The sequence below is a fragment of the Ambystoma mexicanum genome, chromosome 11 (assembly GCF_040938575.1).
Source record: "Ambystoma mexicanum isolate Mex_15411 chromosome 11, UKY_AmexF1_1, whole genome shotgun sequence".
Classification (NCBI taxonomy): Eukaryota; Metazoa; Chordata; class Amphibia; order Caudata; family Ambystomatidae; genus Ambystoma; species Ambystoma mexicanum.
The window spans coordinates 445408762-445435768 of NC_090934.1; positions in this window are offsets into that span (position 1 = coordinate 445408762).

Sequence of the window (27007 nt, forward strand, 5' to 3'; positions counted from 1 at the left end):
CCTGTGTAGTACAGACCTGTACCAATTGGTGGGTTACCTATTACCAGGAGGACAAGCCTGGTGTAGTCCTCCACAGGCTTACTACATACAATCTTGCCTAACACTGGTGGTAGGCGGTGAGGATTTGTGTAGAGTTGTTACATTGAGTATTTTGCTGTGCTTGTGTTCAGCTAAACCTCCACATGGCTAAGCTCCATCAGAAAAGTAAAAGCAATTGTAACATGCCAAATGTGGATACATTCAATGAGGCAGCCCTAGTTATTCTGACAGTAGATCAACTCAAATGTAAAGGGGATCCCAGATGTACGGGTAAAACTTAAGGGGTCCACACTGCCTACTTAGACTTCATCCCTGAGGGAGAAGTTCATATGGCAAGTGGTAACTTTCAATTATTGGCTGGCTACCCCATTGGAGTCTCAGCCAGTGTGTTTTATGTATCCCTGTGTCTTTGGGAACAACAGAATGTGGATGTGTACAACTCCATACCAGATAACACCAAAGAATATTACTAGAACAGTGTACTTGTGAATTGCCAGGAGACCCCTTCCATGAGAGACACTGGGGGAAGCATTACAGTTGTTGATGAAAGATTTTTCAAACCTGAGCATTTTGTTAAGGCACCCAAAGGTCCCACTAAACTTGCAAGAGGCCCAACCAAAATGGTTCCAATACTGACAACTCTCATCCAGTGCAATAATATGACTGGTAGAATACCTCTCAGTGTACAAAATGAGGTGACTGGGAGAGTCCTGTTGGGCAATTACTTAAAAACTCTTGGAGTTGTCTCAAGCACCCACAAACCTCCTAGTAAAAGGAAGCAGGAGCAAACAAGATTGGTCAGAGAGGCAACTTTGGATGACTCTCAGTGGGCGGTCATAGAGATTCCTCTTACCTCCAGTCCACAGGAAGGACACCCTTCTAATTTCAGGCCAAAGAAAGAGACAAAGGGGAAACCCGAGGACTCAAGAAGAAAGAAAGGTATTACACCTAAACCTGTGCAGAGGACAAGGACATCCCCAAGAGGACAGTCCAAGGTCACATCAGTGACCCCTCCACCAGCAGAGGCTGAGTGGGAGGACCAACCAGAAAGGGGTGAAACAGCTACTGGTAAAACAGAGCTGGAACAAAACAGTCCCTATGTTGGAGACATGGATCCTAAAGACCATCCTGAACTTGACTTCCTTAAGGTGGACCCTCTAGGACAGACTTCAGCAGAAGTCAAAGAGAGTATGCTACTCCAGAAGGTCTTGGCCAACAGGCAGCTTCTCAGCTGGAAGGGCAAGAGCCAGGGAAACATAGGCTTTACTGGGAGGATGGCCTCCACTACAGTGAACCTACAGAGTCTACCCAAGGAGACCGCAGACTTGTAGTGACCCAGGAGGTGAGACACCAGTTCTTACAGTTAGCCTATGAGATCCCTTCGGATGATCACTTCAGTTACAAGAAACCCAAAGAGAGGCTATCTTTGTATTTCTAGTGGCCCAAGATGGTGTCTGATGTAGAAAAGTTCTGTAAGAGCTGTCACACTTGTCAAACTTCTGGCAAGAGTGGAACCAAGAATGTGGCACCCTTGCTGCCCCTCCCATTGGTGTGAATTCCTTTTAAGAGGGTGGGGATTGCCAATGTTGGTCCCCTTGTCCCTCCCACCTCTTCAGGCAACCGATTTATATTGGTTGGTTATGGTAGACCATGCTACTAGGTATCCTGAAGCCATACCTATGAGGACTGTTACTGCTCAGGCTGCGGGATGTATTAACCCACTTATGCTCTGCCCTGTGGCATCACTGTGTCCTGGCGGTACCAGAATCATCAAAATGGCCGCAAAAGCCCTATGCGCGCCAAAACCTATTTAAATTGCACTCTACAAAACACAGAAAGATGGCTGCCAAATCTACCATGCATGTGTCAGTGGTGGAAAGGAGACCTCACTTCTGAAACATGTAATTGGGCTGCCCAACCAGTAAAAATGGAGTCTGCATGAAAAGCAGTGCTTGCTGAAAGAAATCCAAAATCTTGCATTTTAAATCTTTTCCTGGTTGCTGAAAATACAGAACGCTGGTCCAAAACAACCACAAACATCAAATCTTCTTGCTGGGTGTCACATTTTACTGAATTCAAGAAATGATGTGAAATTGCAATATCCTGGAAAGCTGAATTTATCATCAAAACACCCACAGCAAGTGTTTGCCTGCCTGTGGGATCTGTCAAAATCTGGGCGCAGTACTAGCGGCCGCCTGTATGACAGATGTCAGTGGATTGCATCATAAGGATTTAAACTTGTACAATTGTAAACTAATGTCTGACATTTAAGTGACCTATCATTGAGCGTAACCTAGGTTGTCAATATTTAAATCACATGGTTTAGAAGCTGGAATAGTGTGCTAGCTGCTTGTTTTAAAATTGCAAGTTTATTTTAAACAAACAAAAATGTACCAAAATTACATTGAATTTAAGCCTTCCTAAAAACAATTAAACCAGTCCAACAGCTTCTTCCCAGAAAGAGGAAACTTCCCCCCAGCTCAAACTAACGGGGAGGTGCCAATTGCTGGGGAGCCAGAAGGAGACAATGGACTTCCTCTAAGGCAAGGAGATGCTAATCAGGAAGGATCATAAATGGCCTCTGCCAGAAAGAAGGGGGTGGAGATTGCTTCTGAGCTGCAAGAAGGAGAAGGAGGCAGGGACAGACAACTGTTTTTGATTAACAATGGACAAAAAGCATATTTCTAAAAAGACTGATAATTTACTTTGTACAATTGTAAAAAAATATGGAAACCCCGGACTTCTGAACCTAATTTTTGGCTGCACATTTTAAGAGGAGCCAAAACTGTGCTATGTTCTGGGAAGTAACTGTAGAAATTGTGGTTTTATACCAAATGTAATTATGTCAAAAGCATGAAACTTCACACGCGTATGCCCATATGCATTGTGCACAGTTGTACACATTTTTGGATAAACTAGATATTGTGTTCCAGCCCGAAAGGGCAGAATTCTGTCAAAAGCCAACACAAGATCCTACAATGACGGGGCTTGGAAGAGCATTTGCTCCACAAAATATGTGATCTAGATATGTTATTGTTATAAAGTTTGCAAATTTGTAAATATGTATTATCCTAAAAGTAGATTTCATGTTCAAAAGCCAAGGGGAGGATTCTCTGTCTCATAAAACCACATCATCATGGTGACACCCTGTTTTCTTCTCCAATCAAGGAAGAGGGCAGATTCTAACCTATAGTCAGCCTAGGGGGCACGTTTAGGATAATCCAGCATACACACCCCTTTATCAAATGCATAAAAAGAGACAGCTGAGGAATTAGAAAGAACCCACTACCCCCATCCTGGCAAAGCACCCTGAAGGAGATCCATCAATATTCCTTGCTCCAGACTCCAGAAACTTGGCAAAGCAGAAAGGCCCACTTTATAGCTGAACCATTCTCAGCTAGGCCTTACACTTCTCGAACCAGAATCCCACAAACCTAAAGGGAAAACCAAAGAAGCAGCCAGGCTGTGCTGTAGCTGCTTTCCTGCTAAATAATTATCTGCAGAACCAGGGCAGATTAAACCCATTCCTGTGCCGTGATGTGCCGTGCTGTGCCGATCCTGTCCAGTCGTGTCGTGCAGTGACCAGAGCGCCTTGCTGATTGCAGACCCTGTCCAGTCTGGTGTGCTCAGCAAAATTCCTGTCCAGAAATCTTGACTGACCAGAATTCCTGATGGTTCTGTTCAAACATATATAGTGAGTATCCATAGTATAAGACTGTCACTACCCTATGTACTGTCCATAGTAATCCCTATCTCAAACCCATCCTCTCTTGTATTTAGAACCTGACATTGTTAGAAATATTTTTGAATTGCCTGAACTCTTTAGCTTATCCCTACTACCTTCCTTCTGTAATAGTATTGTTAAACATATCTTTGCGCTGATATATTTCATCTGAAGAAGGCAAGCGCCTCGGCAGGCAAGAACTTGATCCAGAGGCATCCTGGGCTAGTGGCTGTGCTTCCGTGTAGTATTTGCTTCTTCACAGTCCACCCCTAGTGCAAAGAAATACTGTTTGTCTTTTTAAAGCGCATCCTTGTTTTCTCATTTTGGTGTATATTTAAAAAAATGACCTCCATGAAAATGTCCATAACTTGCTCAACTTTTATGCTAGTAACAAAATGTAAATGTCTGCTTGTACATAGCACCCACAGCTTTCCAAAGAACCAAAAACTGCATCTCAAATCCCTATAGATTACAGTGCACAGAAAACTTTCCCACAAATTTTCATTTTGGCAAAATATTACACGTGTAAAATAGCTTTTCATTGCACCCGACCTCACATTTCAGTTTTCACATTGCTTCGTAGTGTCAAGTCATTGCTAGTGTTTGTCTGCAACCATATAAAGCGTCTCACATTAGAATTTAAACAATTTCAGTGATTTAAGCCATATTTAGTGTTTTACCCAATCCACTCTGAGACAACTTTAAAACCAGTTTGACAGTTTGCCAATCAACTCTGTTTCTCTCTTGCGTTTGCTGGGGGAAAATTGGGATTGACCTTGTATTTGAATTCTGCATTCCTGAAACCTGTTCTCTCTCCTCCTATCTCTCTACATTGCATATTAGGGGGTTGAGGGGTATGCAGGGGGAAAGAGTAACCACATTGCTATTTGATTTGAACACACACCCACAAAAGTATTATTGCTGTGCTGCATTGTTTTTTCTCATTATTAATCCTGGTGATTAAAGAGCTTAGTGTGACATCACCCCATTGGTGATTATTGTATCCCCATTAAGAATAGTGTGATTAAATTGTGAATATATAAATAAATATTTTGACTTTGCAAACCAGCCTGATTCCTGGTTCAGTGTGACCGGAGGGTTCCAAGAGAGAGGTGTGTTATAAGTGGTACATCGTTCAGAATAAAATAACTTTTAGAGACAAATAAATAAATAAGGATTTCAGTTGTACATTACACGCTAGGCATTGACTTAGGTGAAGTGCCGGATTGAAATCACTTATGGATTGGGGGCTCGTCACGAGATTTCTGAATTAGACATACCACTTGTGACAGTCTAATACAGCGTGCTAACTGACGGGGTACATACACCCTGTTGGGTTACCATACTGTGCTACACTGTAAAAGCACCCTTCAATAGAAACGCTCTAAGGAGTTGGCCTGTTTTGCAAAAAAAAACAACTCCTGTAAGTCAGAAAGGAAATTAATATTTCCGGAATGGCGACCCCAGTAGAATTTAATATGGCTAAAGAACACCTACTGCACAAATTATTTGTCAGGGGTGAATGGACAGAACAGGATCAGAATGTTTGGTTGCAGGAAATCAAAGAACAAGCCACTGCCACAGGATTAGATAAATGGCAGCATCAGGGTCCATTACAAATGGCACTTAGTGAATTGTACATGGCCCCTAAGGTAAAAGAAGAGCAAAGTAAAATTGCCAAAATAGCAGCATATCTATACCTCCATATTGGAGCAATACAGGAAAAAAAAACTGATTTGGACTCTGCAGAGCAAAGGCTACAAAAGAGCCAGGAATCAGAAAATGAAACCAGACAGTACCTGATGAAAGTAAAAGGAGATCTGGATATCCTGCAGCAAGAGAAGGTAGAGCAGGATTCCAAAGTACTGGCGCTGCAAAAAGAGTATCAGGAAATATTGGACTCTCTATTACAAAGCCAACAAAAGCTGGAGCAGCAAGTGAACTATAATAGGACCTGAGCAGGGCAGATAATCACCCTGGAAAATCAGATGACCAAGTAAAAGAAGAAAATAACAAATTAATTCTCAAAGACCTTGACACCCAATCGGAATTTGATGAAGAGCGCCAGAAAGCTGGTGCACTCAAAAAACAAAGGGATGGCCTGGCTGCACAGAGGGGTACTCTAATTCAGAAAAGGGACACCTTAGGCCAGGAGGTCAGTTATTTAAAAATCAAGATGGAAGAAAATCACCTGGCCCTTCAAGGACTGGGTGAGCTCCAAAAAGATTACAAAAAACTGTTAGAGCACGCCAGGAGGATGGAAGATGCTTTGGCAAAAAATGAACTGGCCAGTAAGGTCAGGACTCAGCAGGTAACCCTCCTGCAGCAAAAATTGGCCCAATACTCCAACATTACACAGGAAGCACAGGGAGACAATGAGGCTCTCTGTGAGAAAAATGACAGACTCCACAGACAGGTAGCTATGCAGGAACAACTAATATAGACTAGTAAGCCCTTGATAGAAGAACAAAAGGGTCAGGTTCTTGCATATCAACAGAGAGCAAGGGCTGAGAGAGATGAGGTCCGCTGGGAGAGGGAAACACCTGAGCATAACCTCAGGAACCCTGATACCAGAGATTTTCATCTCTTCAGTTCCATGGACTCTGCCAACCCCGTGTCCGCTGGCTCACATGAGCCAAGGGCCACAGGGATGGTAGACTGCAACCCAATGGGAAATATGGGGCTCATAGATCAGCGCCTCCCAGGAATGGATGGCCGGGCATCTGTGTATGGGTTCCCAAGTGCTAGGGTCATCTTCTCTGATCAGGGAGACTCCAATGTCGCGAGGGTCAGAGAAATGGATCCTCAAAAATATAACTTACCAAGAGATCAGATGGTAATATTTGGTGGGGAACTCCATCAGAGCAGGCCCACTAATGGCATCCTGAAAACCTCTTCCCAGCTAAAACAGTAGGGGGAGGGGGGAGGATCACTCAGCCAATCCTGGGAGCAAGGAAGAATCAAAAGACTCTTCTGAGCGCAACAGGACACAAGAAACTAGGCCCCCACATTCTGCCAGCCATTCCCAAGCTTGTAGAATCCAGGAGAGCCTAGAAGACCAGACAGGCATCTCTAGTAGCAGTGCCTCTGAGTCAGAGGATGAGTGGACCAGGGTATACCAAACTAAGAAAGCCGACAAGGTCAGGAGGGCCTTACTGAAGGATCCCCTGAAACAAATAAAAGCCATTAGGAGCGTCATCACACCCTATTATAAGAATGCAAAATTTTCGGTTTGGGAGCACCTTGAGCTATTTGAACAAATGATGGAAACTTTCCATTTTAAGGACAGCCAAAGCTGTACTCAATATGTAAAGTGGACATTTTCTTCGGAGTACTCCAGCTTCTTTGCGGGGCTGGAGGATCAGTGTCATGAACCGCTACTTGCGCCCCTTCTGGACTTCCTGGTCCATGATGCATCGTACCACCGGGGCTGTGTTCCTCTCAACATGGCCGCCGCATCACTCGTGCTGCGCTCCAGCGTTTACGCCGGAGCGATGGATTCCTACAAAAAGGGCATGCCCCTGCGTCGCTCTGCGTCTCAACGCTCCTTTACGAGTTTGCAGCTAGTGTGCCTAGCATTCCTCGTATCACTGTTCCGATACTTCTATCCTCTCTCCCCTTCACTCCTGCACTTCGGAGCGGTTAGTCCCCTTCCAGGTCACCCGCTCTTTCCTTCCTGGTTCCCTTCCTTGCTCCGTGCTTACACCCCGCTTGTATAGCTTGTGAGAAACATCTTCCTTCCTGGTTCCGTGCTTATTCCTGAATCTCGTCTACCCTTGTTTCCTGGAATCCTGAACTCTCCCTCTGTCTCCATTCATGCTCCACGCTGTATATAGAGGACCACTGGCCGTCCCTCTTCAAGTCCAGGACATCTCGGAAATCAGAGAAACCCACAAAGAAGAGAGCAGCGAAGGACAAACAGGTAGGACCGGTGGTTGAGTGTGACATTTTGAGATGCCCAGAACCTGATACAGTGTTCAATATGGAGGCTGCAGTCCAGGACCTAATGAGAAGAATGCAGGAATTAACCACAGAGGTCCAGAACCTCAAAGCTAAAAATGCAGCCTTAAAACAACGTGTGCTTTCCCGGGATTTCGCACTACAAGAAAGTGCTTTAGTCGGGGACATAGTGGACAAGTATGATGGTTCCAGCAAATCACTGCGGTCCTTCCTTGATTCCTGTTTGGTGCATTTCACATTTAAACCATACTATTTTTCTACACCCCGAGCCAAAGTGGGGTTTATAATTGCTCACCTCTCAGGCAATGCCTTAGCCTGGGCAACTCCCTTAGTCAATTCTGCGTATCCACTCCTAAATAATTATGATGGGTTTGTGGAAGCCTTCAAAACCATGTTTGATCGTCCTGAACAGGTATACTGTGCTCGGGAAAGGCTCCTAGAATTCCAACAAGGGAGTCAAGACATGCTTTCTTATATAACCCACTTTAAGAAGTTGGCTAAAGAGGCAGATTGGTCCCAGGAAGCAAGCTTTACCCTGTTCCGCAGGGGATTAAATGATGAAATCAAAGACGAACTTGCTAGAGTGGCCCGTCCAAGTTCCTTCCAGGCCCTGATTGACTTGTCTCTCCAAATTGACTTTCGAATCCAGGAAAGAAGAGCATAAAAGAAAAAACCAAAACAGTTTCTCCAAAGGTTCCCATGGAATATCCTAGTCCTAAGGAAGCGACCACATCACACTCTCCTGAGCCTATGCAACTGGGCTCCATACAGCGTCCAATATCCACACAAGAAAGGATGCATAGGATCAACACAGGGCTCTGTATGTATTGTGCCTCGGATAAACATCTTGTACGGAATTGCCCTATTTCTCCACCCCGGTGTTCGGAAAAACACCAGCTCCCGATCTTGAGCGGAGCCCAGCTTTGGGAGAATGGTGTTTGATCCGCCTCTGCTTCTTACTTACATTACCCTTGATTGAACACCTTGGTGGTCCTGCAAACATCCTTATCTACTGCCAATAAGGAGACTCATTCCGTTATGGCCCTAGTAGACTGTGGCGCAATGGGAATCTTCTTGGACCATGAATGGGCCTTGAAACACAGCATTCCCCTGGAAGCTAAGGGACCAATTCAGGATGTCGAAGGAATTGATGGAAAACCACTATTGTCGGGACCCATAACCCAGCAAACCAGGGAACTGTTACTCTCGATCAACAATCATCAGGAGATGCTTTGTTTTGACATCATCAAGGCCAGGGCCGGTCTTTGCATAAGGCAGTGCAGGCGGCTGTCTAACGTGTCAGCCTCTAGGGGGTGCTGAGAGGATCAACACACACATGCTTTGACATCATTTAATTTGATAAAGTAGTACATACATCGTGTACAGCGGTAATGTTATCGTTGTAAAGAAAAAAGTGCTTCTCGAATTTGGAATCAGACTCAGTCTGAGAGCACTGTCTGACTCACTACATGATGCCTGTGAAGGGACATCATTTGGGGGTCGCTCCCTTACAGCGTCTGGCTTGCCCTTTGCAACCCCTACCATATTGAAAAAAACAGACATAAAAACGGAAACCCTGAGCTTCCATTTTATTGTCGTTTTTTTTTTCAATATTTGCGCCGGCTTCCTGCCTGTAACGCTGCGGCGGACGCCACTGGATATTCTCCTGTGGCAGACACCACTGGGTCTCCTCCTGTTTTCAAGAGATCTGTAACTTGTAACCAGAAAAAGTTACAGGTCTCGAAATCACAGGTGCAGGGGGCTGGAGGGGGCAGTTCTGAATGACATTGGGTGTTTGCTTCGTCCTTCAGTTCACATACAAGGAAAAACCTTGCCAAACATGAAAGCAGCTTTTCCAGCCATAGCAGACCCATTGTGCGCCCTAACCCGTCTGCCAGTGCGTTCGGTTTCTTTAAAAAGCTGGTTGATAACATCCATCCTGTGTTTTTCTCCCATGGTAGTTATACAGATGAAGTCTCTGCTTGCAGTCAACTGCGGTGCCTTTTACCACACTGGCATTTCTTTCGAGTTAGTGCCTCCCGAAGTGGAGGCAAGGTCCTGCCCATGCCGGCCAGGCTGTTTGGCCAGAAGCAAGGTTCCACCTCAGGCATGCCACAGCAAGAGGGCATTGAGCAGTGCAATTGGAACCTGTGACAACACAGCCAGCATAGCGATTGCAAGCAGATTAGTGCTCGAGTCGGCCACGACAAGCAAAGCAAAACTAATAAGAAAAGAAACTGTGCCAATAAAAGTTCTTGGCAGAAATCACAGACCCTAAGTTGATGCGGTCATCTTGTCTGCAACTGCGAGGACACTGCTAAGAACGCCGTAAACACTTCATGTTTAACCATGGGCGGTATAATACGCATGCCACCTATGTGCTAATTGATTCGCAGTATATTCACAGGCTGGTGTTGCTTAGACTGAATGGGCGAACCGTCCCTCGCAATGACTTTGTCCCTAATAAAGGCAATTTGTTTGATAAGTCTGGATCCCATCAAAGAATTATCAAGGCCATCTACGTGCTTAGAACTTCTGAATGGTGTCTAAATAAACCTAGGTTGCCGGGACTGGGCACATGTTCGCGGGGGCTTTTTTTGTAAACTTACTGAATTGTGTGGCACAGAAAGAGCTTTCACTGAAGCCAGAGGATCTCACGTGCCCGTCAGACCTGGCAGTTGCGGCTGCAGCCTGCGCAGTGAAGCCCCAGCCCAGGAGCTTGCAAAACAGGTAGGATGTATGTCACGTTCACCATGCATTTGATGTTTATTCATAGAAGAAACAAATTGGCTTTTATGTGTTTTTAAACAGTTGAGAAATTCTGTCAGCAGCACCATGGTTCCTAAAACATTCCTTTCCAGTTTTCTTCAGGGCCTCGGTGAAAACTCCAATCACAATATAAACAAGCATTGACAAAACAATGTGTTTTTTCTATCACATGCCAAGTGCTTTTCCACATGCTCCCGTAATGCCATTGTATGCCTGGCACAATCACCATACCGTAAGCAGGGGCAGCGTCAGGGCCTTTAACCTTTTCAAATGAAAGGGGCCTTGAGCCTCAGGGGGTCCCCCAACAACTGCCACACACCCCCACTCCCTTATTCCCAGTCACCAGTCTTGTAACATGGCAATCTATTTATTTCTCTATTTTCGTTCTAGGGCTTAAAAAGTGCACTTTGTAGCACTCTCATTACAAGCTGCACATTCTCTTCCCAAAGGATATACAGAAGTGTTATCACCTCATTGCCTTCTAATACTGGTTCCTCCACATCAGCCATTTGCGGACAAAGAAGCATTTAGAGCTCATCAGTGGGCATTTTGTGTTTAAGCTTCCTGACAGCAAAGGGCAAAGTCAAGAAAAGTTACTTCTTGAACACATAGAACCCATTACAAGTATGGCGGAGTGGTAAAAAAAATGGGCGTAACGGAATTACTGCCACTTTTCCCCCACTGCCATACTACGAGTATGGCCCTTTAGTGGGGGATATACCTCCAGTATCATGCCAGAGGTAAATCCTCCCACTTCCTACTAAAAAGCGGCAGAATTATTGGAATTACCACAGTGGTAATTCCACCAGTGGTAATTCCACCAAAAATGCCCCATAGAGTCCAAAAAGAAATGGGGATTAACTCTCCCACTGCCACTTGTAATTAAACAGTAATTCTGCCAGACCAAGTGGCGGTAACGGTAATTCCTTTGGGTGGTATTCCGGTAGGATTTACCACTGGGATACCGCCCCCAAATCGTGATGAGGCCCATAATACAGGTAACAGTCTAAGACTGTCACCTAGTATCTAAAGTATGCATTTTCCATTGCATTCGTATTTCCATCTAGTTATTTATCGAGTGCCCTATTTACAACATTTGTAACATACCATTTTTGTTATTGTCATTTTTTTTTGGGGTGGGGGGCACCAACGAAACTTCCCGCCTGGGGTGCAATCTGGTCTAAGACCGGCCCTGATCAAGGCAGCACATTACCCCTTGGTTCTGGGAATGCTGTGGCTACAAAAACACAAACCGTATATCAATTGGGCGGCAGGATCCTTATTTCTAGGATCTGAATACTGCCTGTCCCATTGTTTACCCCAAAACATGGCACAGAACGTGGCTATGGAACCCCAGGTTTCCCAATGACCGTCCATCTGTGTCTCCAATATTTCTCAGGTACCGGAAATTTATCATCACAACTCTGACGTGTTTTCAACAGCTATAGTTCAATCACTACCACCACATCGACCAGAAGACTGCACTATCGACACAGAAGACTCTGCAGTGATACCATTTGGAAGAATGTTTATCCTTTCCGAGCCGGAATAAAGGGCATTGTAGGAGTATCTGGATACCAAACTTGCCAATGGAACCATTCGACCTTTCAAATCTCCAGCCGGTGCTTCCTTGTTTTTTGTGCCCAAGAAAGACACTACGGAACTTCGACCCTGCCTGGACTATTGGGGACACAACCAATGCACCCTCAAGGATCGCTATCCTCTACCGCTCATATCTGACATATTGGAAGCAGTCAGGGGAGCTGTAATCCTTACTAAGCTTTACCTAAGAGGCCCTACCATCTCATCCGGATAAGGGAAGACGATGAATGGAAGACTGCCTTCCGGACCCCCTTTGGACATTTTGAATTCCTGGTAATGCCATTTGGTCTTGCAAACGCCCCTGCGGTGTTTCAACGATTCATGGATATAGTCTTTTCGGATATGCTGTTCCTCTTTGTCATAGTGTATTTGGATGACATCTTGATTTAGTCCAAGGATCCTCAGCTACATCAGAAACATGTGACATCGGTATTACAACGTTTACGTGAGAACAAACTCCTAGTCAAACCTGAGAAATGCATATTCCACACCCAAACAGTTCATTACCTCAGGTTTGTTGTGAGTGCAAAGGGAATCGAAATGGATTCCTCCAAGGTTCAGTCTATCCTATCTTGGCCAGCCCCTACCACAGTAAAACTGATTCAATACTTCCTGGAACTTGCCAACTTTTACCGGAAATTCATTCCCACCTTCTCTGACGTTGTACAGCCAATAGTTGCATTGTTGAAGAAATCCATTCCCTTCCTTTGGTCTGAAGCTCAAGAAGCGGCCTTCCAGGAGTTAAAACAGAGATTTACTCAGGGTCCCATCCTGGCCCAACTGGATATCGACAGACCCTTCCTGGTAGAATCAGATGCCTCAGATCATGCAATTGGTGCCGTCCTCAAACAGGAATTCGAGGACAACCTGGAACAACCCATCAACTACCTAGCTCGAACTGTAACCTTTAGCCTTTACTGAATGGCACCATTTACTCCTGGGTGCCAAATTTCCTGTCCAGGTGCGAACTGATCATAGAAATCTACAGATTCTACAATCCCTGGAATGCAGGAACAGTCGCCAAGCTCGTTGGGCTTATTTCTTTGCACAGTATCAGTTTCGCATTCATCACATTCCAGGAACTCAGAATGTAATTGCTGTTGCCTTATCTAGGCGTCCGGATTAAGAGCCAGTGGAGGCCCGTGCCTTTCCAAAAATGTTCCCTGACACAGTGTTTGTGGCCCAAGCCAACTCCTTGCTGGAACGGTTCCGAGCTGAAACCCCATCCTCTGAATTGTGGAAGGACTACGACGGGAAGAGTCAATGGTCCTTAGTCACAAAAGATGGTTACCTCTTCAAAGATAATAGGTTGGCAGTACCCATGAACAAGCTTAGAACCAAGATCATAAACCTTTGTCATGAAACCTTCCATTCCGGGCATCGAGGCATTACTTCCACCCTTTGCCATATTCAGAGACAATTCTGGTGGCCTAACATGAAAGATGGTGTAAAGGCATATGTCCAATCCTGCCCAGTCTGCAGTCAGAATAATTCAGATAATAGGAAACCTGCTGGTCTTCTTCATCAACCTATGTTGCCAGATTGTCCTTGGGAAATAATCGCTACCGATTTTATCGTAGAGCTGCCCCCTTCCAAAGGATTTACCACCATTGACCTGTTCACCCACATGGCTCATTTTACTCCATTGCACAAGTTACCTTCAGCCCAGGAATTGGCATGTATATTTCTGAAACACATCTTCAGATTACATGGCCTATCCTGTAAGATCATTTCAGACGTGGTCCTCAATACATCTCACAGTTCTGGAAACACCTATGCCACATGCTGGGCATCCAACGTGCCTTGACTTCAGGATACCACCTTCAGACCAATGGGATTACACAGCGAGTTCATCAGAGTTTAGAACAATATTTGCGCTGTTTTTCAGCCAAAGTCCAGGATGATTGGTCGATCTTAATACCAGTGGCAGAAATCGCCTATAACAATTCTGATCACTCAGCCATTAAGACAAGCCCCTTCTTCTGTAGTCAAGGATTCCATCCATCAGTTCTGGCAACGATCCTACCTCATACCACCCCGGTTCCATCGGTTGATTCCTGGATTGAAAGATTGATCACCAGACAAAGGGATGCTAAGGAACATTTGAAAAAGGCCAGGATGGATGTCAAAAGACATGCTGATGCTAGTTGGAGACCTTCCCCTGTCTATGGGATCAGTGACAAGGTCTGGTTGTCATCAAAACTACTACCTCGACATCTACATCCTAATAAATTGGCTCCCAAATTCTATGGGCCATTTCCTATCAAAGAGGTCATCAATCAAGTGGCGTATCGACTCCAGTTACCAGACTCCTGGAAAAGGATTCATTTTGTCTTTCACACTTCTCTGCTCAAACCTTATCTTTCATCCACTAGGTCAGCTCTCCGACCCAATCCAGTGTTAGTCAACAAGCAGACTGAATTTGAGGTCTCCAGGATCTGCGACTCTAGATATAGAAGAGGTCGACTTCAGTACCTAGTGGAATGGAAAGGGTATTCTCCCAGCGAACGAACTTGGTAACCTGTCTCCAACATGAATGCCCCTCGTCTAGTGCGGATATTCCATCTTACTCATCCGGGCAAGCCCGGTGGATCGGGGTTTAGGAGGGGGTATGCTGTCATGAACTGCCACTTGCGCCCTTTCTGAACTTCCTGGTCCATGATGCATCGTACCACCGGGGCAGTGTTACTCTCAACATGGCCGCTGCATCACTCATGCTGCGCTCCAGCGTTTACGCCGGAGCGATGGATTCCTACAAAAAGGGCATGCCCCTGCGGCACTCTGCATCTCAATGCTCCTTTACGAATTTGCAGCCAGTGTGCCTAGTGTTCCTCGTATCACTGTTCCGATACTTCTATCCTCTCTCCCCTTCACTCCTGGACCTCAGAGCGATTACTCCTCTTCCAGGTCGCCTGCTCTTTTCTTCCTGGTTCCTTTCCTTGCTCCGTGCTTACACCCCACGTGTATAGCTTGTGAGCAGCATCTTCCTTCCTGGTTCCGTGCTTATTCCTGGATCTTGTCTACCCTTTCTTCCTGGAATCCTGAACTCTCCCTCTGTCTCCATTCACGCTCCATGCTGGATATAGAGGACCACCGGCCGTACCTGTTCAAGTCCAGGACATCTCGGAAATCAGAGAAACCCACAAAGAAGAGGGTGGCGAAGGACACACAGGTAGAACCGGGGGTTGAGTGTGACAATCAGAATCATTCCAGATGGTCCACCTATATGGCGGCCATCCTGAAACATTTTTCTATTCACAGGAACCCTCAGGAGTCTCGCAAGGCGGCCTATAACTTACAATGTGGGGAAGATCAGGCCCCACAAGAATTTGTTCCAGTTAAAATGTGCCTTTGCGCAGACCACTAGAAGGGTCCGCACTAACAGCAAAGAATTTGTAAACACTTTCTTTCATGCTCTCCCTAAGTATATCATGACCCAGCTAGTGAGGGACTTTCACAAGAAAAGATCACTGGACTGGGTCATTGAACAAGCCACGCCCATTTATGAGGTGCAAATGCCAGTGGAAAATTAAAAAAATAGCAAAAGCCCCAAAGCAACTAACACCCCTGCTGTCATGATGCCTACCTCTAAGGAGCCAGGCCGGGCCCAGCAACCCCAGAGGCAGACATCATTTTCCCCAGGGAAGTCTCAGCGGGCCCAAGTCGGGGCCCTTTGGACTCAGTCCTGGCGCCTCAGGCTCATAGCGGACCCCAGTCCTGGCGCCTTAGGCGCCAGGCTCATAGAAGAGGATATGTGTTTAAGTGCTTGGGTGCACACTTACCTGATGCAGACCTTGCTGCTTCATCCAGGCCCTCTTGAGGCCTGAATGGGACTACTTAACCTGTAGGACTACTTCACCACCCGGGTGTGGTCGGGGAAGGATACATACCTGATTGGTGGAAGGATACATACCAGGAACTTCTTCCAAGGCTATTTAAACCCCACCCGAACAGCCACACATGCTTCGCGTTGTTCTGCACCTAGCAGCTGGACGCTCACCATGTCAGCTCCTGCATCCTGACTTCAGCCACGCCTGCCAGCACCCTGGAACACCTGCAAGAAGGGGAGAAAGGAAGAGAATAGGAGAAGAAAAGCCCTTACCTGCTAAATCTGCATCCCGGAGTCATTTCTCCAACGGCCTTGAAAAGGAAGACATCATTTTAAAGGCATTTCGTTTCGATCGCTGCAGCGCTGCATTTTACTCACCTTTGCAAGGCGCTTCCATCTTCAGCAGCGATCTTCCGGATTCAGCTACGCCCCGGCGCCTAGAGGAAAAAAGACAAGAACAAAGGTGAGAGGGAGAAAAGGAATAAGGAAAGCTCAGTTTCCTGTTGGATTATTCCCACTGCATTTCGGGTCCTGCCGCTTCCTGGCATCTCAGGACCCCGGCCCCTATGGGGAAAAAAGACAAAGACATTGAATGAGCGAATGCAAAGACATTACCTGAGCGCTCATACAGAACTGTTTCACTTCGGGTCGGCGCCATATCTCCGGCACTCCGAACCCCGGCCCCTAAGGGGAAAAAGACATAAGCATTAGCGCTTGCTGCAATTAGACAACAAACATTATTATTAAGCTTGAACTTTTGAACAGAACTTTTACAGCGCCTTACCTGAACAGTCAAGCTTACCTGAACTCCCATCAATCCTCAATCCAGTGAAGTAACTGGGTTTCAACGCGCCCCTGCATCAGAAGCAGGACGGAGAGCTCATCCTTCCAAACCCTAAGGTGAGGCTTCACGGGGAATCGTGGAGGAGGTATCGTGGAGGGTTGGAATGGAGTGGGAGGCTTGAGCATTGTTCCACAGTTGGTAATACTCCCTTTTCACGCACAGGAGGGTATCCAACGAGCCAGGGAAGCCAGAATAGAGGGGCCCTTCCTGTCCATCTTCAGAGTTCTGCGCCATCGACGCCGCGCCTCCGTGGGAACCAGGTGAGCATTACAGAACGCGAAGCCTTACCACAAATTCCCACCTGGGCGCTATGGAGACTTCCGAGACAGATCAGCTGGCCCATCTTTTAGGGGAATTACGGGCAGAAGTGCACTCAGCCCGCCAGGAGACTAATGCTCTCAGAAGGGAACTAATCCTATCCAAGGAAAGAACTGATGATCTGGCCAAAAGGTTATTGCAGGGCCAGGCAGAGCACACTCCTTTACCTGTTTCCGGAGATATTTCTACAACAATGGGTTCGAATAACCCGGTACAAATCAATCTACCTGGACACATGCCTTTGGCCCCGCCGGAACGTTTTGCGGGGGATCCCAAGAAATATGCCGTTTTTATGAACCAATGCCGTTTACACTTTTTATGCAGGCCCGGGGCCTTCCCCAATGACCAGACCAAAGTAGCCTTTGTACTATCTTACCTCAGTGGCTGTGCTGCCGATTGGTCTATTCCATTGGTAAATCAGGATGATCCCATTCTCCGGGATTTCCAGGGCTTCCAGGCCAGCATGGAAAGATTGTTCGCTCGATACTCGCAGGGACAGGCCCTTGACAACGAACTGCTATCCTTACGACAAGGTAATCAGGATCTTTTGTCCTATATCGCCACCTTTAATAGGCTAGTTGTGGAAACCGGATGGCCTGAAAATAAAAGGATCACATTGTTTCATCGAGGCCTGCGCGGAGAGCTTAAAGATGTTATAGCTCAGATAGTAGATCCACCCCAGGCCTGCGCAGACTACATAGACTTAGTGGTTCAACTTGATCACAGACTTCAAAATAGAAAAGCAGATCGGCTCAAATATTAAACCAGAATACCTATTAAGACCCACTTTAACTTCAAGAGTACTGACGTTTCCGAACCTATGCAAATTGGCAGTGTTAAAGGACCATTAACGCAGAAGGAATGAGAGAGAAGGCGACAAATGCAACTTTGTCTGTATTGCAGAACTTCCGGTCACTTTCTTCAAAGTTGTCCAGTTAAACCACCCAAGAAGGTGGTTGGAGCCACTGATAACGAGTTATTGACACCTGGTTCGGGAAACGACCTAGCCCGACAAGCGTAGGGGTCCGCTTGCCGAGCTTGAAAATAAACTCTTTGACCTCGCATTTTGTCATGCCAATGGTGCTTGTGAATCCAAAACAGCCTCAGCAGTTGCATGCTATAAAAGCATACATAGACAGTGGAGCTATTGGAAATTACATAGACCGTGAATTGGCTTCCAGGATTAAGCTTCCTCTCCGCCCGAAAGTAACCCAAGATGTAATTACTACACTTGATGGAACCGAAATAGCCTCAGGGCCTGTAACGCATTCCACAGTTGAAATCACTCTGGTGGGTCAGGACGGACATCGGGAAGCAATCGTGTTTGATGTGATCAAGGCCCCAAAATTTCAAGTACTTCTTGGAATCCCTTGGTTAGAAACACATAATCCGAGAATAGACTGGTGAGCAAGAAGATAACTTTTCCTGATTGTGAACCAACCTGTTACCCAAGGAATCCAGCTATGGGTCTAGCCTCTGTAACTTCCACCCCTGTACAGCTACCATCTGAATACCAAGAATTCCAAGACGTTTTTCAGAAAGAGCAGGCTAACACCTTACCTCCCCATCGATCTTACGATTGCCAAATCGACTTGGTACCCAATGCACAACTACCTTGTAGTAGGATTTATGCTCTTACTGAACCTGAGAACCTGCATTTGCGCCAGTATTTGGATCAATACCTGGCCAATGGTTTCATTCGCCCATCAAAGTCACCAGTCTCTTCCGCTTTGTTCTTCGTACCTAAAAAGGAAGGAGACCTTAGGGCATGTATTGACTACCGTGCCCTAAATCAGATAACGATTAAGAATCGTTACCCTTTGCCCCTGATACCTGAGCTTATCGACCAAGTAAAAGATGCTCGTGTTTACACCAAGCTAGATCTCCGAGGAGCTTACCACCTGGTACGTATAAAAGAGGGCGACGAGTGGAAGACTGCATTCCGCACCAAATTTGGGCTCTTCGAATATCAAGTAATGCCCTTCGGTTTGTGTAACGCACCTGCCGCCTTTCAGTACTTCATGAATGATGTTCTTCGGGAACTTATCAATGTTTGTGTCATCGTTTATATTGACGACATCCTGGTGTATTCCTCCTCAGAATCTGATCACAGAAACCATGTTAGGGCAGTTCTTGAGAAATTGCGCCAGCACAAATTATTTGCCAAGCTCGAAAAATGCGTTTTTCATACCACAGAAGTGGAGTTTCTCGGATTCATCCTGACACCTCAAGGAATCCGAATGGACTCGCGGAAAGTGGACGCCATTCTCAAATGGCCATCTCCTAGCTCTGTGAAGGGAGTGCAAAGCATGCTTGGCTTTGTCAATTTCTATCGAAGGTTCATCCCGGAATTTTCTCGAACTGTTCAACCCATCACAGCTCTCCTAAAGAAAAACAAACGCTTTGAATGGACTCTTGAGGCTGAACAAGCCTTTCAGGACCTGAAAACCAAATTCACCTCTGCACCTGTATTGAAGCACCCGCGCCCAGATCTCCCTTACATCGTGGAAACCGATGCATCCAGTTCGGCCATGGGAGCTGTCCTCTCTATCTTCTCGGTGCAAGACACACCATCACCGTAATTACGGACCACAGAAATTTGGAGTATTTAAAGACGGCCAAAGCTCAATCTTCGCGACAACTCCGATGGGCTTTATTCTTTGCGGAATTTGATTTTGTAATTACCTATCGCCCTGGCTGCAAGAATGGTAAGGCAGATGCCTTATCCCGGATAGGCATGGAAGAACCCAATTCGAGTTTAGAACCTGTGCCAATCATACCGGAACAAAGAATTCTGGGCTTGAATAGAAGCCAGAATAGAGGGGCTCTTCCTGTCCATCTTCAGAGTTCTGCGCCTTCGACGCCGCGCCTCCGTGGGAACCAGGTGAGCGTTACACCTGCTGCTGCTGAAGTGGCAGAGGTGAAGGTTGCCCCCATTTTAGATTTAGAGATGGGGGGGCCTAAAAACCTGCCCGCACAGAATCAAAAAAAACCCAGACCCAGAAGGCCCTTGGCCCAATCAAAAACAGGGAGCCAGGGAGGTAATCCCACAAATGGGATCCCTAACTCCCCTAACTACATCAGCCCACGCTACAAGGGCAATAGACCCATCATGGGTTATGTATGGACTCCTCCAGCCCAAGGGGGAGATCCAACCAGACAGCAGGAAACCCAGGGAACTTCCCTACTCACTTCCCCCCCTTGAGGGCAGTAATCCCCCAGATACTGGACAAAATTTCCTTCCTAGGTACCCGCCAAACTTTAACCCCCAAAACAATCCATCCTTCTTTCCCCACATTCCTGAGCCCAGACAGCCCAATCCGGGAGAGGGGAGGCAAAGGGTGGAGGGGTACCCAAACTTTCCTAACCCAGGGTATTTTGGGAGAAGGGATAGCTACCCTTCCCGGGATCAGCCCAGGGGAGACATGAGGACCCTGTACCAGCCAGAGCGGGTGTCCCAACTAGAGCGCCAGGTCCAGAACATGGCACAGGATCTGGTTTGCATGCTGAGGGCCCAACAGAACCCTCAGATGAGCATGGCGGCGCAGAATGCCTCAAATCCAGGACCTGGTGCTCCAGAGCAATTACGGGGAAGAACCCCCACAATTCACTGGTTCCCAGGGAGGAGGCACAAGGGGAAGAGGGGTGTAAAACCTTGGAGGAAGCTTCATTCCCCACTTGTAAAAAGCCCCTGGGAACTCAGGAACCAGAACCAAAATCTCCTGCCCCCGAAAGTCTGCAACCCACGGAGCAGAGAGGGGGTAGGAGAAATAAAGAGCCCAAAAAGACCCATTTTGTGGAGGAGGTACAAATCTTCCAGTTTGATGGAGAGGGGGCCTCAGAGTATTCTGGGGAAAGGATCTTCTCCTTCAGAGATGGGGGAAATACTCCCAAAGAAAAATGTGTCCCAAATGATCCAAATACAGACTGAGTAGATGTGGGGACTGATATAGCACCACCCATCATCAAACCCCAGAATCACCAGCATGAAAATCCTCTGGTTCAAACCCATACTGATGAAGCCTCCAAAAGGGGGGTGGGGAAGCAGCCCAGAATCAGAACCAGGGGAACCCAAAACATCTCCCATATCTAGCTGTCACCTTTTTCTTTCAGATTCCCAAGACACCAAACAGAATCCTGCCCAAATCACCTTTCTGTCAGTATCCAAAACCAAGAAACTAACCCACCAGTTGTCCACAAAGGTACATTATCTTTGCCCCCTTGAGGAGAAGGAGGGAAGATTCTATGCCCCGGTCCTAATACAGGGGCAGTGTACAATTTTGGCACTGGTGGACACTGGATCCCAAGGTACTCTTCTGTCAAAAAGGGCCTTTGATCAACTGAATTCGGGAAGGGAGGAGAAATAATAAATTCCTCAATCCCTCTTTCTGGACAACTTCAGAACTTCAACGGGAAGGAAATTCCTGTCGAGGGGACTGCGGATTTGGACATTAAAATGGGGCGACACAAGGTGAAGCACCCGGTCATAGTTGTGACTCCAGAGGGCACCCCTTCTTTACTAAGGAATAACATCCTGCGTAGATTGTCACCCCTCATAGATTGTGTAAACAAGGTCCTCTGGACCCAGACTAGCCGACCAATAAAATTGAAACAGAGTGTCAACCATGTTAGTTTAAATGGCACATGCCACATGGTTGAACAAAAACCTGACTAAATAGAATTTCACTTCCAGAATAATCAAATCCCAGACGTGACAGTATTTACAGTAGGACAACAAACTGGTCTCTATATCTGAAAATCAAACATCTTTCCAGTTTAAGGTGGCATTCCACACTGGAAGCAAACACTCTGAAATTCTATACAAATTCACAATCAGAAAATCACACTGCTATAGTCCAGAAAAATGAGAAATCAGCTCAAAGCCTGGCTGATATTCAGAAAATTGGAGAACAGTTGTTCAACCCTATTCAGTTAAATGAGGGGAAGGGCTCTGTTCTCGCCCGAGTGTGTGTGAACAACGGTAAGAGCTTCATCAGCGAAGCCATCTTCCGCAAACTCCCAAAAGATCCAGCCATTCCCACATTTAAACTAATAGACAAATGAGAAATGGACCTGGAAACACCCAATTCCAAACATCTACCCGACAATTCTCACTGGAAGTGAAAGTTAAAAGAGGACAGAAACTGAAAAACCCTGACGCCTATATTCATCTTAATGCTCACTTCCAACAGCAAGGGTTGGGGTAAACCCAACACCATTAGTCAACATAGAACACAACACCATTCCAATAGAGGTGGATAACAGCAACCTAAAGAGTATCACTCTGGCCACAGGCACCATTATTGGAATGGCGGTTGATGACCGACATTTTTCCATAGATTTAGGTAATGAACTGTTAGGACCAATCCCCAAGGACTGTTTTGACAGTGATAGCGATGATGACGCATAACCAGACATGATATTTACCCGGCATGGGGGGAATTTCCGGGTGTACACTTCCTGCCCTTATGGTAAGGAAGATGTGACCTGCCCTTAGGGTAAGGAAGATGTGACCTGTGACTTCAGAAGGGATGAGGTGATCTTTCAGGTCCGCGAGGACTGCCTTCCCCACCTGAAACCACCAGTCCAAATCAGCACTTTGACCAGGGACTTCTCCACCCAGCTGGAGGAGGCCGCTGAGATAGCAAAACCGGAAGTCTTTCCAGGCTTCAGGCAGATGGTTGAAGAGAGAGTCAACCTAGCCGATACCTGTGAGACTCTGGAGCAAAAGCAAAACTTGAAACAAGTTTTCTTGGATTTTTAAGATCCATTTGCGGTGGACTCATATGACTGTGGTCACACTGACATCCACACAACAACAATTACGACGGACGCTGGCATGACTCCAGCGTTTGTGAAGCAATATCGCTTGCCTCTCGCATCAATGGAGTCCCTTACGGAAATAATAAAGAACCTTGAGTCCCGTGGGATCATTCCTCCAGTCCAAAGCACCTTCAATAATCTGGTGCTGGGGATTTTGAAACCAAACGGCCAGTGGAGACTGTGTGCTGACCTTAGGGAGCTCAACAAATGGGTCCATACTTCCCGCTGGCCTCTTCCCTACATCGACCAAGGGCTGGCCCAGATGCAGGGGTCACACATATTCACTGCAATAGACCTGACCAATGGGTACTGGACTGTACTTGTAAGTAGGGAGGACCAATACAAGCTGGCTTTCACCTTCGGGGGGCAGCAGTACACATGGACCTGGACTCCCTTCAGATACATCGACTCCTGCAATTAATTTAATATTTTTCTACACAAGGCCATTCCCGACCTGGGTGAAAGGGGTAACCTGGCCTATGTAGATGATGTTTTAGTCAAAAGCTCAACCGCGGATTGAGGACTACGCAGAGATCACAAGACCCCTGATCCATCTTTTGAAGGAGGGGGTCAAGTGGGAGTGGGGTACAGAACAAGCCGAGGCAGTAAGACAACTCAAATGAAGTCTCTCACAAGCACCTTGCCTAGCTTACCCTGTCAAAAACAAGGATTTCTTCTTACAGACAAGGTTCTCAAATACATGCTTGACTGCAGTATTATATCAAAAGCATGACAAGGTCAATAAAGTAATCTCCTATGCAAGTGAGACTTTATCCTCTGAGGAGGAAAAATTCAACGATTGTGAGAAAGCACTCCTGGAAACGGTGTGGGTATTGAAGAATTACCGCCCATTTATCCAGGGGGAACACATCATAGTGGAGATTCCACACCAGCCTCTGCAATATCTCCAAAGTGACAGAATCCGGGCCGGAAATGTGAGTAATTCCAGAATTACTTCCTGGATTCTGTCAATGCAAGGCTTTCCTGTGGAGGTCAGATATGGCCAAAACAAGAAGAGCCCCCTCGCGCAAGGTCTGGCTGACTTGCATGATTGTGCCAGAGAAAACTGTCTCGAGGTTGAAAGTCTTAAAATCAAGGACAACATGGAAGCATACCTTAATTCCCCACACAAAGTCTTTGAAGAAGACAAGTGTGAGGGAATGCCCACTGTCTATGTGGATGGGTGCTCCTACCATGTTGACAACAACAGGGAAAATGAACTTGTGGCCGGCGTAGGGAATGCATGGGTGAATGATGCCCAGAACCCTCCGCTGGGTCCAAAATTGGTCCCCGAAGTAGTCAAGTGGCAGAGCTGATGGCTGTGCATCAAGCCATCCTCACTGCCGTCCAACACCAACTCCACAAATTGGTCATAATCACTGATTCGGATTATGTACGGAACGGGTTCGTGGAGCACCTGGTTAACTGGAAAACCAGCGGCATGCTATGTGCTAATAATAAACCATTTAAACATGGGAAATTAATCTAAAATATTGATGATCTGGTCACCTCAAATGGGATGACTATCTACTGGAAATCAAGGGTCATTCTAAAGTAGAGGGACCAGACAAAACTGGAAATGACCTTGCTGACCAGCTGGCCAAAACCAGACCCATCCAAGGGGATCTACTTGCGATCGAGTCCCTGTTGGGGGAAATCCTGGTCACTGGTATCACTAGTTCCCAGACAAATGCTCACAATGAACTCTCAACTGCACAATGGAGTAAGGAGACCTCAGATGCTGATTTGATTACAGCTCAAAAAGGGGATCCAATAATTGGTATGTTTTATCAACACATTGAGGACCCTGAGAACTTTCCCCTGACGGATACCGATTACATAGGGAAAGAGGACCTCAGAGTGTTGATGAAATTTCCAAAAATGTTCAGCATCCAAGACGGTTTGTTGGTAAGGAGATCCCTAGCTGGCCATGACCAGTGGGTGGTCCCTACCTCATTCTGAAGCCTGATGCTAAGTCACACCCATGATGCGGCCACAGCCGGTCATCGGGGGTTTCATATGACACTAGAAATCTTAAGAGAGGTTGCATACTGGCCAAACATGGGGCAGGACCTCCCTCGACCAATACTTGAAGGGGTGTTTTGTGTGTGCACAATTTCAGCCAACATCCCTCACACACCATGTGCCTCTTCAAAAGTGGGGGATGACACTGCCTTGGTCAGATTTACAAGTCGATTTTATCGGGCCAGTGATTCGCTCCTCTAGGGGGAACAAGTACATGTTGACCTTGACATGCTTGTTCACTAAATGGGTGGAATGTCTTCCGGCCCCAAATTGCAAGGCAGAAACAGCAGCTGACCTGATGATCAACCACATCTTCTCGCATTTTGGACTACCCCAAAGGATTGAGTCAGATCGAGGTAGCCAATTCACTAGCGAAGTGATGACAAAGATGTGGGAGATACTTGGGGTCAAAAGGAAACTACACATTGCCTACCGGCTAGCCTCTAGTGGTGCAGTTGGGAGATACAACAAGACAATTGTGAGCATATTAAAATAAGTTTGTGGCAGATTCTGGGCCAAGTTAGGACATTCGATTACCTCTTGTCCTGATGGCCATCAGATCTACCTCTTCTTCTGCAACTACAATGTCACCGTTTGAGCTGATGGCTGGACGAAGGATCGTGCTTTCCTAGCATCTGCTCTACAGAACCCAAGAGCAGACCTTGATAAATGCCTCCACAACTCATGAGTATGTTGAGAATCTGAGAAAACACCTTCAACATGCTTTTGCCTATGTTCAGTGGAATCTAGAAAGATTTGCAGACAGTATGAAGACCCACTATGACCTGAAGACAACTGGAAAGGAATACCAAGTAGGAGAGCGGGTCTACTTGTACATTTTCCTAAGGAACCAGGCAAACAGTGCAAATTTTCCTTTTGAAATTGTAGACAGAATCTCACCAGTCGCCTACAAAATCTGTATCCCCAAAGGCAGTTTGGCGGAAGGGGAAGATAAGTGGGACCACATCAACCAGCTAAAGTGTTGCCATTTTAGGCATAATCTGCAGAGGAATCATCTGGAAACTCAGAGGGGGACATTCCAGCTCCCTAGAAAATTCTGACTGTAAAAACCATCTATATCTTTAATTATAAGCGGGAAAGATTGTCATTTATATGTCAAATGTATGTGTCAAATGTATGTGTCTGGCCCACTACATGAATAGTGGTGGGGAAATGTCCACAAATATGCTCTGTTTTGTCATCATATGGTAAGCACCAAGGAGGACCACTCATGGACCGGAAGTAAAGATCCAAGGGGCCCAGGTTATTGCTCCATACTCCCATCCGGAACCGACGACGAGAACCTGTCTATCCAGCACTGATGGGAGAAGCAGACACATTTTTCCCACTTGGACCAAAAAGAAAAACTGAACATCCTAATCTCCCAACTTCACCTTGATGGGCGGTCAAATGTCAAGTCGTGAGGGCGGGCTTTGTGGGATGTATTAACCCACTTATGCGCTGCCCTGCGGCATCACTGTGTCCTGGTGGTACCAGAATCATCAAAATGGCCGCAAAAGCCCTATGCGCACCAAAACCTATGAAAATTGCACTCTACAAAGCACAAAAAGAAGGCTGCCAAATCTACCATGCATGTGTCAGTGGTGGAACGGAGACCTCAATTTTGAAACATGTCATTGGGCTGCCCAACCAGTAAAAATGGAGCGTGCATGAAAAGCACTGCTTGCTGAAAGAAATCCGAAATCTTGCATTTTAAATCTTTTCCTGGTTGCTGAAAATACAGAATGCTGATCCAAAACACCCACAAACATCCAATCTTCTTGCTGGGCATCACATTTTACTGAGTTCAAGAAATCATGTGAAATTGCAATATCCTGGAAAGCTGAATTTATCATCAAAACACCCACAGCAAGAGTTTGCCTGCCTGTGGGATCTGTCAAAATCTGGGCGCAGTACCAGCGGCCACCTGTATGACATCTGTCAGTGGATTGCATGGACTGGAATAAGTGTTCTAGCTGCTTGTTTGAAAATTGCAAGTTTATTTCAAACAAAGAAAGTGTAAAAAAAATTACATTGAATTTAAGCCTGCTTAAAAACAATTAAACCAGTCCAA